Source organism: Prionailurus bengalensis, chromosome C1 (assembly GCF_016509475.1).
Source record: "Prionailurus bengalensis isolate Pbe53 chromosome C1, Fcat_Pben_1.1_paternal_pri, whole genome shotgun sequence".
Lineage (NCBI taxonomy): Eukaryota > Metazoa > Chordata > Mammalia > Carnivora > Felidae > Prionailurus > Prionailurus bengalensis.
The window spans coordinates 68,557,780-68,572,620 of record NC_057345.1 but is presented as its reverse complement, the minus strand read 5'-3'; the positions used below and the strand labels follow the sequence as shown (position 1 = coordinate 68,572,620).

The window sequence follows — 14,841 nt, the reverse complement described above, 5'->3', positions numbered from 1 at the left end:
CTAGGAAGCTGAGCCACGCAGGGAATGGGATGTTACAGCTATAATTGCCATCGGGGATTATTCTGCCGCCCCAATCAGGTGGGTGAGAAGGGTCTAATTTTTGTAACAGTCCCGAAACCTTACTTTATGGCATCCATTATTGTACAGTGTTAGTTTCGAATAAGTATGAGTATCTCTGGTTGTGATGTTCACATCCCCATAAGTAAAAAGAGGATCAATAGTAAAAGGAAACCAGCAAATTGTAGGCTTTGCAGTAAATCTAAGGTATTAGGTGGACATAATTTAAACAGTTGTTTTTCTTTTCCTGGAGAATAAACACAGAAGAGGAGAAGAAAATGAGGCCCTAAAGGGATTATGCATTCCTAAATATTTTATAGCTGTGTGAAATGCAATGTTGTGCTCCAGCTCCATGGCTGAATATTTGCTCATGATCATTTCCTCGCCAACTGAAAACCCAAAAGATGCCATTTGCGGTTTTTTGTGTGGTTTCAGCCTTGGCCTTCTGTCAGTGTTCCACTGTGTGATTGTGAAGAGCGACTTTTCACGTAAGAAGGCAGAGGCTGGTGGTTGAAGCAGGGACTGCACCACAGTGCTTTTACTCAGCTGATATTTAATGATTTACCATTTAATGTAGTTCATCTTCCATAACCCTGAGTTCAAACAGAAGCAGCTGCTATTAGGGATGCAATAATATTGAACTTCCCAACAACAACCTAGGAGAGCTTCTTCTGTAGTTTTAGCTACTGGACCCATCTGGCCTCCACTAAGCACGACAACTGAAGGAGAATAATAGTTTACTTCCTGCCAGTGGAGTCCTGGACAGAAAGTATAATTATGCCGGATAAAGATTCTCAAATGAAAACTCCTTGTGTTCACATCGCTGCAACGTTGGAGGACAAAACAATGCACTTTATTTCATGATCAAAAGAACACTGAGAAAACTCAGAAAACACATGGAAAATCATGCTGAGCTGAAATCAGTTAAGAGGGAGGAGGGTGTCACCTGTTTCAAACCTGGAAGATAAACTCAATTTTCTTATAATTCTGATTTGCTTTTATCAGTGTGGGAACTTTTTGGTAAGGTATTTGAAAAGACTTCCTTCCTCTGATTTTAGAAGGTATCTAGATAAATATAGAGTTATAGACATTTAGATATGTAGTTCATCTTCCATAACCCTGAGTTCAAACAGAAGCAGCTGCTATTAGGGATGCAATAATATTGAACTTCCCAACAACAACCTAGGAGAGCTTCTTCTGTAGTTTTAGCTACTGGACCCATCTGGCCTCACTAAGGCGGATGGATTGTTGATAGATGACAGATAGATAAATACAAACAAACAAAAAAAAAGCCTTCATAAACACTAAAGTGTAAGAGATAGACATCTAATGATATTGAAGTCTTCTGGAGGAAGGATAATACTCAATATGTTGATGAGAATTATGGTACGAATGTTTTCAAATAGAGTGCTTTAAATACATTTTTCCTATCCAAAGCATTATCTAATTTAATAATCTGTTTTCACTTTGGCATTATTGGTAAGTGATTATAAGAAGTAGATTATAAGCTAGTTTGCTCCCCCCTCTTTTTTTTTGCCTTTCTGTTTTTCTTTCCTTGTTTTTATATAATTCTGCATCTGTAAGTTAGGATTTACAAGAAAAGAAAAGAGCTCTGAGCTTTCGTTACAATTACAGGCCCACCAGACAAAAGCTGTCGCCTACTTATGACTATATCTAATTTCTTGACTGCTTATGGTAGACCTAGAATACTTTTCCTTTTCCAATAACACATTTCTAAAAGACAGTGAAGGTAGGTCAACCTTCACCATGAGATATTTTCACTGTGAGAAACATACTTTAGTGGTGTCCTCTCTGATGGGATAAGATGGACTAAAACCACCGGATGGATCCCCTCTACCTCATGGCAACATTTTTCATTCATAAAGGGAGTCAGGCCTCTCCTCAAGGGATTTTCCTACTTTAAGATTTTTTTAAAGCATTGCCCATGATTCAAAAGGCGTTTATATTTACCTCTATGCATCATTTGAAAATACTGTCCTACAGATATTTGTGTATTTTCTAAAGTTTGATGATGCTTAGTATTTTGGAATTTTCGTTCAGCTAGTAATAGATAATTTGCATAGCACTTACAATTATGCAGTTATGACATTTAAAAAGATAAAGAAAACTTTCTGTACGAGGTTGCTGAAAAGGAAACAGTCAAAAGTGTAAATGTGTTCTACTTTACATTTTATCGTTGTAAAGTTGTTGATAAAAAGTTCCTTTGTCCATTTTTTTTAAGTTTATTTATTTATTTTGGGAGAGAGACAGAGTGAGCGGGGGAGGGGAAAAGAGAGAGACAGAATCCCAAGCAGCCTCCGTGCACAGAGCCTGGTGTGGGGCTTGAACTCAAAACCATCAGATCCTGACCTGAGCTGAAACCAAGAGTCAGACACTTAACTGACTGAGCCACCCAGGTGCCCCTCCTTTGCCCATTTTGAGGCTGAGTTCCATTGCGTGGTCTGTCACTGGTCCGCAGCGCATTGGATCCCTGGATTCTCAGCCTTGCTATTATTTGTGGAGAAAACCTTTCAATTGTTTTTTATTTGTAGCTTCTAACAGAACCCCATGTGGGGAAATGGTTACATTAGTGTAGGTAATTGAGCCAAAATTATCATGATTTCATTTAAAAAGGAAAGATCAAAGTCTACGTTCTATTTTAACTTGGAACTGTTTAGGTAAGTTGCCACAGATTGCCACAGATTGAAAAACAGGTATAACATCAACTTCAACAAGTTAGAAAGTTTGATTTGGAATCCTATCCAAATTCATTTTTTTCAGCTTGAATACAGACAGGTATTTTATGAGATTTTTATTTCCCTATTTGCTCAATTCCAAGATTTATAGGAATTCTAATTGGAACCATGGCAGAAATGCCACCACAAAAACAGTGGGGGGTTTTCCCCACAAAATTTTATTATAATTGTTTCCAGGCCCAAGGGCATATTATCATGTGGAAATATATATTTTAAAGCAGCGTTTCAAATTTATTTAGTCTTTTAAATTTTCAAAATAAAAATCCATTTTTTATTTCATTTTGGAGGGGGAGCTATTATGGTTCATTTTGTTTTGATTAGCCCTAACGTCTTTGTTGGACAGGTAGGTGTTGGGCACTATGTTTTCACAAATAGCTAGACTAGATTTCGGTCTTTAGTGAGCTGGATTATTCAAGTGAATGTGCTTAGAGCATTTAAAGAAACTGAACATTTGAAAATGGTCTACTATGACCTGTTTCCAAGTGAGCCTCTTAAAAAAGATTTTTTTTAAAGGGAAAGAAAAATAAAAGTAAATGTGGTACTGTTATGCAAAACAAGTGTCTAAATGGTGCCACATTTGACTGGAGGTTGTCCTTAGGGCTAATAGCAACTGAAATCTCATAAGGCAGCTTGGGGATTATTGATTTCTCTAAAAAGAAAGTCGCAAGGAAGACAAACAAAAGAACAGACTCTGAACTGTAAGGAACAAACTGATAGTTACTGGAGGTGAGGTGTGTGGGGGGATGAGTGAAATAGGCGATGGGGATTAAGGAGTGCACTTGTCCTGATGAGCCCTGAGTGATGTACAGAATTAGTGAATCACTATTGTACACGTGAAATTAATACAACGCTGTAAGTTAATTAAATTTAAATGAAAAAAATAAAAATGTCACCAGATCACGCAATGGCAATATTCAAATTAGAAAAGGTTAGAAATATATCCAACTTTCTTAAAGAAATGACCTATCAACCTTAGTAGCAAGAAAACCATGTCTGGAACTCAAATTATGAAATAAGAAGCCAACATTTCTAAGGGAGAATGGTAGACCCTAATACAAGAAGTAGAGGCTAGTCACAGATTTTTCTATCTATTCTGACCTTAAATAATGTCATTGTGTTCACAACCTATGACATTGCCATATTACGGAAGGGCTTATGGAGAGAAACAATCCATTCAAAGAGTTTGAGGTAAGGTATTATTGACATAGGAAGCAGAATAGATCTTACTCCTCTCACTTGCTTCCAAGGGACTGAGGAAAAATTCATATTAGGACCCAATGGAATATTTTAAGGGAAAATTACAAAAGAAAGCATAAAAGAAAAGCACCTAGTGGAAACTTGTGAAAATTATTTTGCAAAATGATAGTCAAAGTGAATGATTAAAAATCCATAATTTTCATCATAACGAATTACTAACTTAGAGTTGAACCATGGTAGTTAAAGTGTTTTTCATCTCAAAATGTGACTTTTTAAAAAAAATCGCATTTAATACTCCTCATTAACCCCTATCCATTTTAGAAGGATGAAAAATACTGTAGTAGTCCTCGTGGGTCACAACAGATTTTTCTGTAATTATAAAGTACAATTCAGGAACATTTAAATCATGTTTTATAGGAAGCATATAATGAGGAAGGAAAAGAAGATGTGTGTTGTACCTAGAATGAAGCATGGCATGAAAAGAAAAAAAAATCTCTTTAATTTGTAAAACAGTGATTCTCAATGCATGTTCTGAAGACCACTTGCCAGAGAATTACCTGAGAAGCTTGTTAGAAATGCCACAGATTTCTGGGCTCTGTGCCAAATCTACTGAGCCTGATTCCAGGGGAATGAAATTCAGAACCTGTTTTACTACATACATAGTCACAGATGCTTCCTAAGTATGGACAACTTTCAGAACCACTCTCGTAAAGGCCCAGCTTTAGCCTGTATGATCACTTAAGATCCCTGGCCAAATCAAAGTAAACCAGTGGCATTAGGTGACATCTGAAACACAAGGAATAAAGAGAAGTTGAATATTTCCTGTTGCATCCTTGAATTTTGGTAGGTTATCTTACATATGGTAGGCACTCAACTGACATATGTGAAATGAATGGATAAATGGAATTTTATACAGTAGATACAAATTATACGCGTTAGATTTAAAAATCACAATTAGAAATGTTTGAAGGAAAGTGATTGTTTTATCTACAACAAATATATAATAATATTTGGAATGTAGAAGATAAATAATTTAAGTTCTAGAAAAGGTAACAAGAGAGAGAGAAGGGGACAAACTCAAGTGTAATTATAAACTCTTTAGAAAGTTCCTGCTAATGTAAGAGATGTTGAATTTGCTATTATTTTTTTTAACTTTTAATACTTTTAAGCAGGAAGGGTGTTTAGGGTAGCACAGTACAGTTTCTGTATTTAGGGATAAATTTATTACACTCGAAAAAATCAAGAACATGAATGTTCTTGCCCTTACATAGTTACTAAAAGTAAGATTACCTCCATTTTAGCAATGAGAAAAATGAGAAATTCAGTTTAATGTGTTTATTCATTTACCTATTCATTCAGTAAATACTTACTGATTGACTTCTCTGTTCATAGTTAAATATGTTCCATGGCCATGAAAAGCACATTGCTCGAATATTGAGAGGAATGGCTAAATCACATTACAAAGGAATAAGGGCAAGTATAGGTCTATAAACATGTTGGGTCATATTTTGTGGATGATTAGCCGTGTATCAGGGACTACACTTTTCTTTCTTAAACCTCTTTGATGAGTCTGTTTGGAGACCACATCATTTAGTAGGTAAATACATACTTGAAGGTGAAAATCAAGGACTAGCTGCAGGAACACTGTCTCCACTGGTATTTCAGGGCTCGTCCAGAAGGAAACATTCCCTTTTCATCACAGATGGCTACCCACTGAAGTCGGATGCTCTGATTTGGGTCAGGCTCACTGGGAGTATTTGTGAGCAAAAGGCATTAGCATGTACATCTAATTCTGTCTTTGTTGAAGTGAGCTGTCACGGGCTTAATAAACATGAACTCAAGTGTTTACAGACCATCGTTAAGAGTTGCAGTGATGTTTCCCCTTCCTCTTATCATATCTTTGTTGGGGACACCTCCTTCCCCACTATTGTTAAACTGGGTGTGTCTATATCCTGCTACTTTTGTAATAATCTGTTTAACCTCTGTAAGAGTTTTGTCTACCTGATTAATGGACTGGCCCCTAACTACTGAGGCCACTATTGCATAATTTTAACAAAGAGATTATATAAATACACACACTGGTGTCTCTCAATTAAGAATGGGACGGTTAGATGAAGGTATTTGGCAATAATTGAAATCAGTAAGTCATTAAAATTTCTTCCGTGATACTACTAATTTGTTTGTAATAGCCTTCTAATTGCAGCATATTAAACAAAGACAAATGTGGGTTGGACTACATGTAAAAAGTATCAATCTTCTCTTTTCTGGCTAGCGCAATTATAATTTCGGCTTCTGGTACAGTTGAAATAAGGAAGAAGGATAGAAAGCTATATCCCGTGCCTTTGGCTGACAAGCTTCTAATGTTCAGGTGCCTTTTCTGAAAGGTGGCCTTCCTTTATAAAATGTTTGTTGTCAGTCGGTAACATTGTGTAGTCTAGGAGAAATCACAGACTTGCAGGTGCCTTATGAATAACCAGATGGGAAATGGAAGATGATCAAACTTCCTCCTAGACCCTATGAGTCAAATAGGAATGACAAAAGATTTTCCTTTGAAAGGTGAAGAGAGTGAAACTGAATTTCAAAACGTCTTGTATACAAATGACGATAATGCCTTGCATAAGCCGCTTTCTTAAAGACACGAAACCTGTTTTCTAGAGCTTTTCCCATCACCAAAATACAGCCAGAGTCTGCGATTAGACTCAGCAGCTGGTTAACAGTGCCAGAAACACTTACGAACTTCCACAATGTTTCCTTCAAGCAAAATAACATCCTCCAAAGAGCACGCTTCGAATTCTTTCACCACTGACTCAGAGGGAAGAGTGCCACCTATTGAATGATGACCTCAGTATTCACAGCACCTGATGGGTCCTTCCCAGGCTCCCTTCCACTGACCCACTAGCACATCCTGTTTCCCTCAGAGAGCTGGATATAATAATGCTCTGAGGTGGTCTGAAGTTCACGTGTAAGTGTGCTCATATCATGCTCTATAATTTGAGGAAAACACATGAATTTTAATCAGTTTTTAAAACAACCAGGCCTCTCTTCTCATTTACTAGAATGGAAAAAATTCACTTTTATTACCTTAAAGATGCCAAACAGTGCCATTTTATTACTGTGGGAAGCTGGAAGTCATTTCCGAACTCTTTTGGCAAGGGTGCTATGGAGAGCATCCAATTCAGTTCTTTAAGTGTCTTCTGAGAACCACCACACAAACTGTGATTTACTGTCTTCAGGAGTTAAAGGGACTCTTTCTACCCTACAAACCGAAGAAAGAAAGGTGAAATGTGTTAAAGAAGCATCCCATGAGACTTGCAAGACTATGAGTCAGCACAGAGCAGGCCAGACATAAAGAATGTTTTGATAACCCACAAATATTTTCCAACTTGTAATTTTTAATTTGGTTTAAGAGATTATGTTGGTGAACTTTAAAAATTGCAATGACTTTTGTATATGAATCCATTGGTTTTTCAGGCCACTTGGACAAACTTCTTATACTTAGTGGCTCAGTTTCCTTGTCGTTTGCATCCCGGATAGGTTTAGGTATACTTCTATGAATACAGTATCATAGTTAAAAAACTAAAAAAAAAAAAAAATATATATATATATATATATAATATACATACACACACACACACACACAACTCCCATACTGTGGTAGTGCCTCAATTTTACACACAAGTATTTGGCTAAAACAAGAATTGAATGGAGATTTTTCATACTTTCTAATTTACATAACCAGAAAATGGCAAGATTCCAGTTTCCCTTTTTGCCTTTCAGTAGCAACCGACAACAATTTGAATTTATCTATTCTTTAGCTGACTTAAATCTCTAAGAGTTTAACATTATGTAAGCCGGGAGGCTGCTATTACTATTAATTAAAATAAACTGGCACACATGTATATTTTGCCCCCCATGTTATTTCGTTTGTAGATTTTGACCGGCTGGTTTGTGTAGTCATAAACGCTAGGTCATTGAGGGCAAAAACACAGTGAGAGAGAAACAAGATATTTAACCACTAGTCAGAAAATACATTACACTGTAGTGCCTGACAAAGGGTGGGCTCTCTATCAATATCTGAAGAAATAATTAAAGGGATAAATTATACCACTGTGGAAAATAATTAGTCTATCAGATCAAAAATGAGAAGCTGTTTGATAGTGTAAAAGGAAATCCAGTGAACTCTTTTTCTTGACAAAAATCAGTGAACTATTGACTTCAAGTAAAAGGCCAATCTTTACATGCCTTTATATCTTTAAGCTTTGACTAGTAATTGTCCACAGCAACTCTCAAAGCGGTGGATAATATTTCTCTGGTTATAAACAACCCCAAATCCTTCATGGAGAAATGTTTCTCTGGTAATTGCATTCTTAACAGAGTATTATATTCATAAATGGTATCATAGAGGCACCCATGATGGTAGCCTGAAATTTTTGTGGGTTTTTTTTTAGGTGAAATTAATGTTTTCTTACAATGTATGGTTATTAATGAAGAAAACATTCTTTTTATTCTTGCTCTGACAGGTAGGTAAATATAATCTGCCATTTGGAATGGCATCATATTAAAATATTGGAAATATTATGTGGTTTATTCCTTGTTAGGACCAGGATGAAAAATCTGTTCTGAAGTAGAAGATTCACACTTGGCAGTAGGTTTAGGATTTCTTGCTATTTTCATTGCTAACATCTAGGAGGGTGTACCAGAGGCCAAATCTCCAAGTAGCACCTGCCAGGCAAATGATGGAAAGAAATGGAGGGCTTCAGCTAGGGAGCCAGAGAATATGATGCAGTATCTCCATCCAAAGGCATCTAGGATGTCTGACTTAAGAGGAATGAGATCAAGCTTAAAAGCTTAGATACACATATTGCAAACAAGTAGAGAAATTTTCCAAGAGCAAATTTACCACTAATTTGATGAATCATAATTAATGGCTACTGAAAGGCAGCAATGGGAGAAAGAATGGTATTTAAAGATAAGGTAGGAAAATGAGTCCATTAAATATTGTTTCTTTTTAAAGAAATATGTCCAAGAATTTCTGTTCATCTAAAGTTGGGGGGTTCCTGGGTGGCTCAGTCGGTTAAGCATCCGACGTCAGCTCAGGTCATGATCTCGCAGCTTGTGAGTTCGAGCCCCGTGTCCAGCTCTGTGCTGACAGCTCAGAGCCTGGAGCCTGCTTCAGATTCTGTGTCTCCCTCTCTCTCTGCCCCTCCCCCACTCACACTCTGTCTCTCTCTCTCTCTCTCTATCTCAAAAGTAAATGAAAATTAAAAAAACATAAGGTTGGCACATACATTGGACTGATGCATGTATTCCCTGTATGTATATGGCAGTTATCCTTTTATATCTCCATCCATCATCCATCTTGCATCCAATCATCTACTCCAACAAAGTATTTACACATCATTTTATTTTTTTATTCATTCATCAACCCAAGTTATTTGGGGGCACCTGCCACATGACAAGCACTATTACTAGTGATATAATAAAGTCATACAAGATGGAGTTCCTTCTTCCCTCAAGAGGCTTAGAGTCCAGCTGGAGAAAAAGTTAAGTACAGCAATACTGCACGATGTAAAAGATGCCATTACAGCCCTCCTGTGAGGACAGAAGGGCTTGTAAAGCACACTGATGAATCCCAGAAGGCTAATGTTAAAGCTGGATTTTAAAAGATAAGTAAGAAGAATTAGGTAGATAATGAAGAGAAAAGGTAGTTTTAGACAAAAGCCGTGCATATGTAAAACATGTCCTTAATAATTGGTATTCATTTATATTCACAACATAATCATTTAACAAAACTCCACTCCTTTACATACGATGTGATATAATGAATCAGTTAACAATGACCTGGGGAGCTGGAGGTTAAATATACTGTCTCTAGAACCAGGCTTCCCTGGCCTAAATCCTGGCACTTCTCCTTTCTAGCTGACAACCTGGGGGAAATTGCTCAACATCTCTCTGACTCAATTTCTCTTTCTTCAAATTGGGAATAATACGATATCCCTTATAGTGAGTATTATATTATTTTATGCAAGAAAAACACATATATCTGTCTTTAAATAATATCTCAGGATATGCTAGTTAGGATAATATTTTTTCTTTCTTAAAATTATCTTACTGATAATAAGAGTACTGATAATAACCGGTTTTTTTTATCTTTAACGTACATCTGAGGGCTCTCACAAGCTCTCCAAGCTGAGATTTACTACATTCAGAAACCCAAAGAGATCTTGCCTTTTTTAAAACTTAAAACTGCTTGCAGCAAGGTGGAGAAAACAGTAGAGCTTCATTCAGATGCCCTGAGTTCAAATTTTGTCCCTGCTACCTTCTAAGGTCTTGGGCAAGTTGCTTAATGCTTGTGTCTCAATTTCTTATCATAGGAGGAGACGCTAAAGACACTAAGATCTTCCTCAGGGGCTCCTGGGAGGATTAAATGGGATAACGTGCAAATGTGGCTAGCACCACCCAAAGATTTCTTTCATCGTTCCCAAACCCCCTTTAAAATGCTTAGAAAATACATAATGGCTAATCTAAGGATTGTGAAAAATATCTTTCCCAAAATACTTTCTATAGTTTGAGAGATCACATATAAATATTCTCATCTGCATTCGCTAACTCTGGAAAACACTCTTGAATGCTATTGCTGACTTTGATAGGCTGCCTTGCAGCTTTGCCAGAACTTGCTCTGGGTTGCAGCTATTCATAGAATGCCCTTGGATAATGTGATAGGTTGAATTCGAATTACTCCTCCAATCACTTCAGAGGCAGTAATAATGGCACCTAAAATGGTCATCTGGAGAATGAACTGAGCGTGGACATCTAATAAAATCTCTCTCTCTCTTCTTTTGTCCTTAGCATAACCCAAAACCCGGTAGTATAAAGAAGCATTAAACATGCTAACATAAACGGACTTTTCTTGGAGACAGATACTATATGCTTTAGGAGACCACTAATCTCAGGTATAATACAAGTACAAAACAGCTTTTTTTTTTCTTTCAAAATCTAAGTGCTAGGCAAGCAGATATCACACTAGATTTTCCCTGGAATTATCTTTAGTTGCTAATATTGTTTTTAGGCTGAGAACCCACCCTGCCCAAGCAGCATAGACAGACTAGCTTTAAATAAATTCAGCATATCATCATGTTGCTAATACTGTTAAAATCTTTGGTCTCTCAAACATCTTTTCTGCTTTTCTCCCCGCATCCCTATTACTGAATACTGTCACATCTAAGGCCAGGGCTCCTTAGTCTGCCTGAAGGAATACAGAAGTACCAGGCTGGCATAGCTTCTATTTTATTAAATTTTTTTTTTCTTGCCTGCAACCTGATTTCTTCTGGGTCTGACCTAATTCCTTTGATGCCTGGGGCTTGGAGGCCTGTGCTAATCTGCATCAGGGATGTGTGGAGAAAAGCGAGACAATTGAAAGAAAAGTAAACGAAGAAAAGAACAGCACCTAGGCAAGAGGGCTCTTCAAAATCAAAATAAGCATTTTGGAAGCAGGACATTTCTGTTCTACCCCATCCTTTAAAGAGGAACCTACATTTAATGCATGGCTTCACATACGCATTTCCCCCTCTTTCTGGTTCTCTAAAGCGTTTCACGACCAGGACAAAAAAGGCAATGGCGGAATGCTAATTTTTTAGCATCGTGCAATAAATTACGATGTCAGAAAAATACTTGAAGTTTATGAAAGAGAAGTTATGTTCTAAAAGTCATAATGAAAGAAAATGTTAGAGCTGACGTTGATGAAGAGATCATGGAATAGTCTCAGCTTTGTTACTAAGCTCTGGAACGTGCTGATGTTGAGAGCTCTTGAGACCTGTCCACTAACTTATTGCTCCTCTGGGTCTGTTCCCACTTCTTTTTCCTTTTGGGAAGCGGTTCTTCTAACTGCTCAAATAAGCATTCAACATCTTGTAGTCATTAATATACCAAAAGCAGGGGTAAAGAAGCAGATTTTCAAGGTATCTCCCTGCTCCACCTGATTCTGCGTTACAATGAATCTTGGAGAAGTGGGAAGGTGAAATGTATCTTCCTTGGTAACAAATCACCAGTTTTTTTTTCTTTGGGATATTAAGAAGTTGTGAGTTTGTATGGATTTACCAAAAAAGTGTGTGTGTGTGTGTGTGTGTGTGTGTGTGTGTGTACATGTGTCTGCGCGGGGGGGGAGGGGGGCGAGGGCGTTGGGTCCATTTGCGATTTGATTAATTACAGTTCACAAAGCCTTTAGTACCTGCTCCCACCAAAAGAGATGCACTTTATCTAAAGCAGAAAAATGATCAGTAACAGTAATTGTTTGCGATACAGTAGCATGCCTTGGTTCAGGGATATTTTCACTTCACAGATGTTTAAAGTCACTTGGCACTCAGCCTTCAAACTTGTTATTCATTTGGCATCCAAATTCATGTTTCATAGCCATGTGACTATCTAACGTGCCATAAATAGAAACACTCCTCTGAATTCCAGAGCTCTACCCTTGGCCTTCCCTCGCTGCCTAACCTACGCAGCTTCTGTGTTTCAGGATATATTTGCAGATTCAAAATCCTTACTTTGGTGTTATTGTTGAAACCCATTTATTTATCAGAGATCTAGAGCTGCTAATCAATATAAAATCTGCATGCTTTTTGTGTTCCTCTCCAGGGTGATGGGTGTCTTCTTTATAGTGTCCTTTGAGTTGCACTTGCATTTTGGTAGTGGATACACCAGTGAGCAGAATGACCCTACCCAGGTGCTTCCAAGGAAAGAAAAAGAAAAGGAGTTTGGAACGCAGATAACTCACAACCTGGAAAACTAACATGTCACAGTCAATAATAAATAGAATATTTTCATATCAGTTTAAGTCATTAGGAATGATCACTTGTGTGTATTTGTGCTTCTGTGTGTGTATGTGTGCACTACTGTTTTAACACAAGCCCGTGGAATCAGCATTTTTCACCCTGATGAAAAAATTTTGCAGTTAAATCTGAACACTGTTCCTGAGCTGGAAAAGCCTTTTCAAAACAGTGTTTGCCACATTATTTCCTATTTGATACAAAGAAACAGAAAGTCACACGGTGGTTCCAGATATTGCTACTTTATTTCATTGGCCCCTTCCCACATAAACTAATCAACATCTGAGAGCAGAAAATCCAGCTATAATTTAGGATCCCAAACTATGCATTGTGGTTTTTCTTTGGCAGAACTATCTAAAACACTCACATCTAGTAGTTTATATTGTTCAATTTTGAAATATATTGTAGTTTGAACATTGGGCAGATAAAAGATTAATTTGCCTTTGTAAAACTGCACACCCTTGGGGGCGGTTGTATTTTATGCACAGGTGAACAAGAATTTTTTAGCAGCAAATCTACCGAGCTGACACTTTTAATGCTTTCTACTTTTTTTTTTTAAAGCACAAGTCTAAGCATATGAATAGCAGATTCCCAATTTTAAACTGCTTGTTGAACTCATCTTTTGGTCTAATGTTATAATTTATGTGGGTCATAAACCAACCTTAGGTGTAAACTTTGTGTGTGTATACATACACATGCTTCTCTCAGACACAAACATTTTTATTACCAAGTATAGTAAAGGGATGATCTATTTCTACTGTAATTAACACATACGACCCATTTCGCAAAGGACGCTACCTATTATACTGAAATAAGAAGAAAACATTTAAAAATAAGCATTGTCATCCTACAGTGCATCTAGGAGAGATTGCCTATTTTCTTGCTATATTTTTACAAAAATGAAAAATTATCACGAATATCAATTTTATAAGGTTTCTAAAAGAAAGGTTTTCATAAACCCTTTTATAAGGTTTACCCCTTCAAAATTCCCTTGCACACACTTTTATTTTCATGAAATTCTGATGAAAGATGTGTGATGCTGAATTCCTCAAGCAAGTTGCTCTGAATCCTTATCATAATCATCAGAGCAATTATAAGCACAATAGACGTACGTTGCCCCAAATGAGATCTGAGCTCCTGATAAAAGGAAAACTGGGCCTCTTCCTTTTTCCTGTGTGTGCTTGTGTAACTGCCTCATTGTCTATAACTAATAGATAAAAAATGCAAAGAGGTGATTCTGTAATACAATATACAGTGAAATAGAAACCGAATTGCTTGCATTTCTACTTGCTATGCTAACCCTTTTCTCAGATGATCTTGGCAGCTTTGCCTTTCTCTAATTTTGCTAACATCTCACAGATACAAAAGTGCGCACCCCCAACCCTCTGGCTCCTAACCCCTCCCTTCTTTTCTCCTTCCCGCTGTTTCATTACATTTTCTTATGTGCATACCATCAAGTCCTCTTGGACACATAATAAGATTTGTGCCAGACTATGTTTCTTGGCTTTAATGGTTAGTTAGCTTTCCAGAATACACATGCTGCTTTATACATGCTTTTATTACTGACATCATGAGAATGCATCTCTCCTATGTTTACAATTGGGTGTTCACCCTTAAATAAAAGCAATGAGATCAGGTTGTTTAAGAGAATCTTTGAAAAGCAGAATAAAAACAGCTGTTATCTGCTTGAACCATTTCATTCTCTTTCATGATCTGAATGATAATGATGTGTAGCAGTGGGCAGTCTCCAGCTCTCATTATACACCACACATCAGAGCCTCTTTCAGGTTGGAATTGGGTCTCTGTCCCGGAGTTCCAACAGGATCGTTTCAACCTCACTTCTAACAGGTGTTGGTGTTTGCGGGAGGGGGTGATGGGAGGATAAAACACCTTTGCTTGTTCCCCACTGACCTCTGGATTCAGGAGGCTGGTTTTCATTGGCAACGTGGGTTTGGAAGTCAAGCCAGGTCCTTGCTGAAATCTCTCTCACCGGGAACAGATTACAA

At 37.3% G+C, this 14,841-nt stretch overlaps 1 protein-coding gene across 35 annotated transcripts in view; it reads right to left on the bottom strand.

Moving 5' to 3' along the window:
* The window catches only part of ADGRL2 (adhesion G protein-coupled receptor L2), a 624,038-nt gene that overhangs the window by 515,790 nt on the left and 93,407 nt on the right, over window positions 1-14,841 (bottom strand). For all 35 annotated transcript variants that reach the window (XM_043575408.1, XM_043575393.1, XM_043575396.1 and 32 more), the window contains exon 2: window positions 7,092-7,266. The gene's annotated coding sequence lies outside the window, so the exon portion shown is untranslated. The remainder of the gene's footprint in view (window positions 1-7,091; window positions 7,267-14,841) is intronic.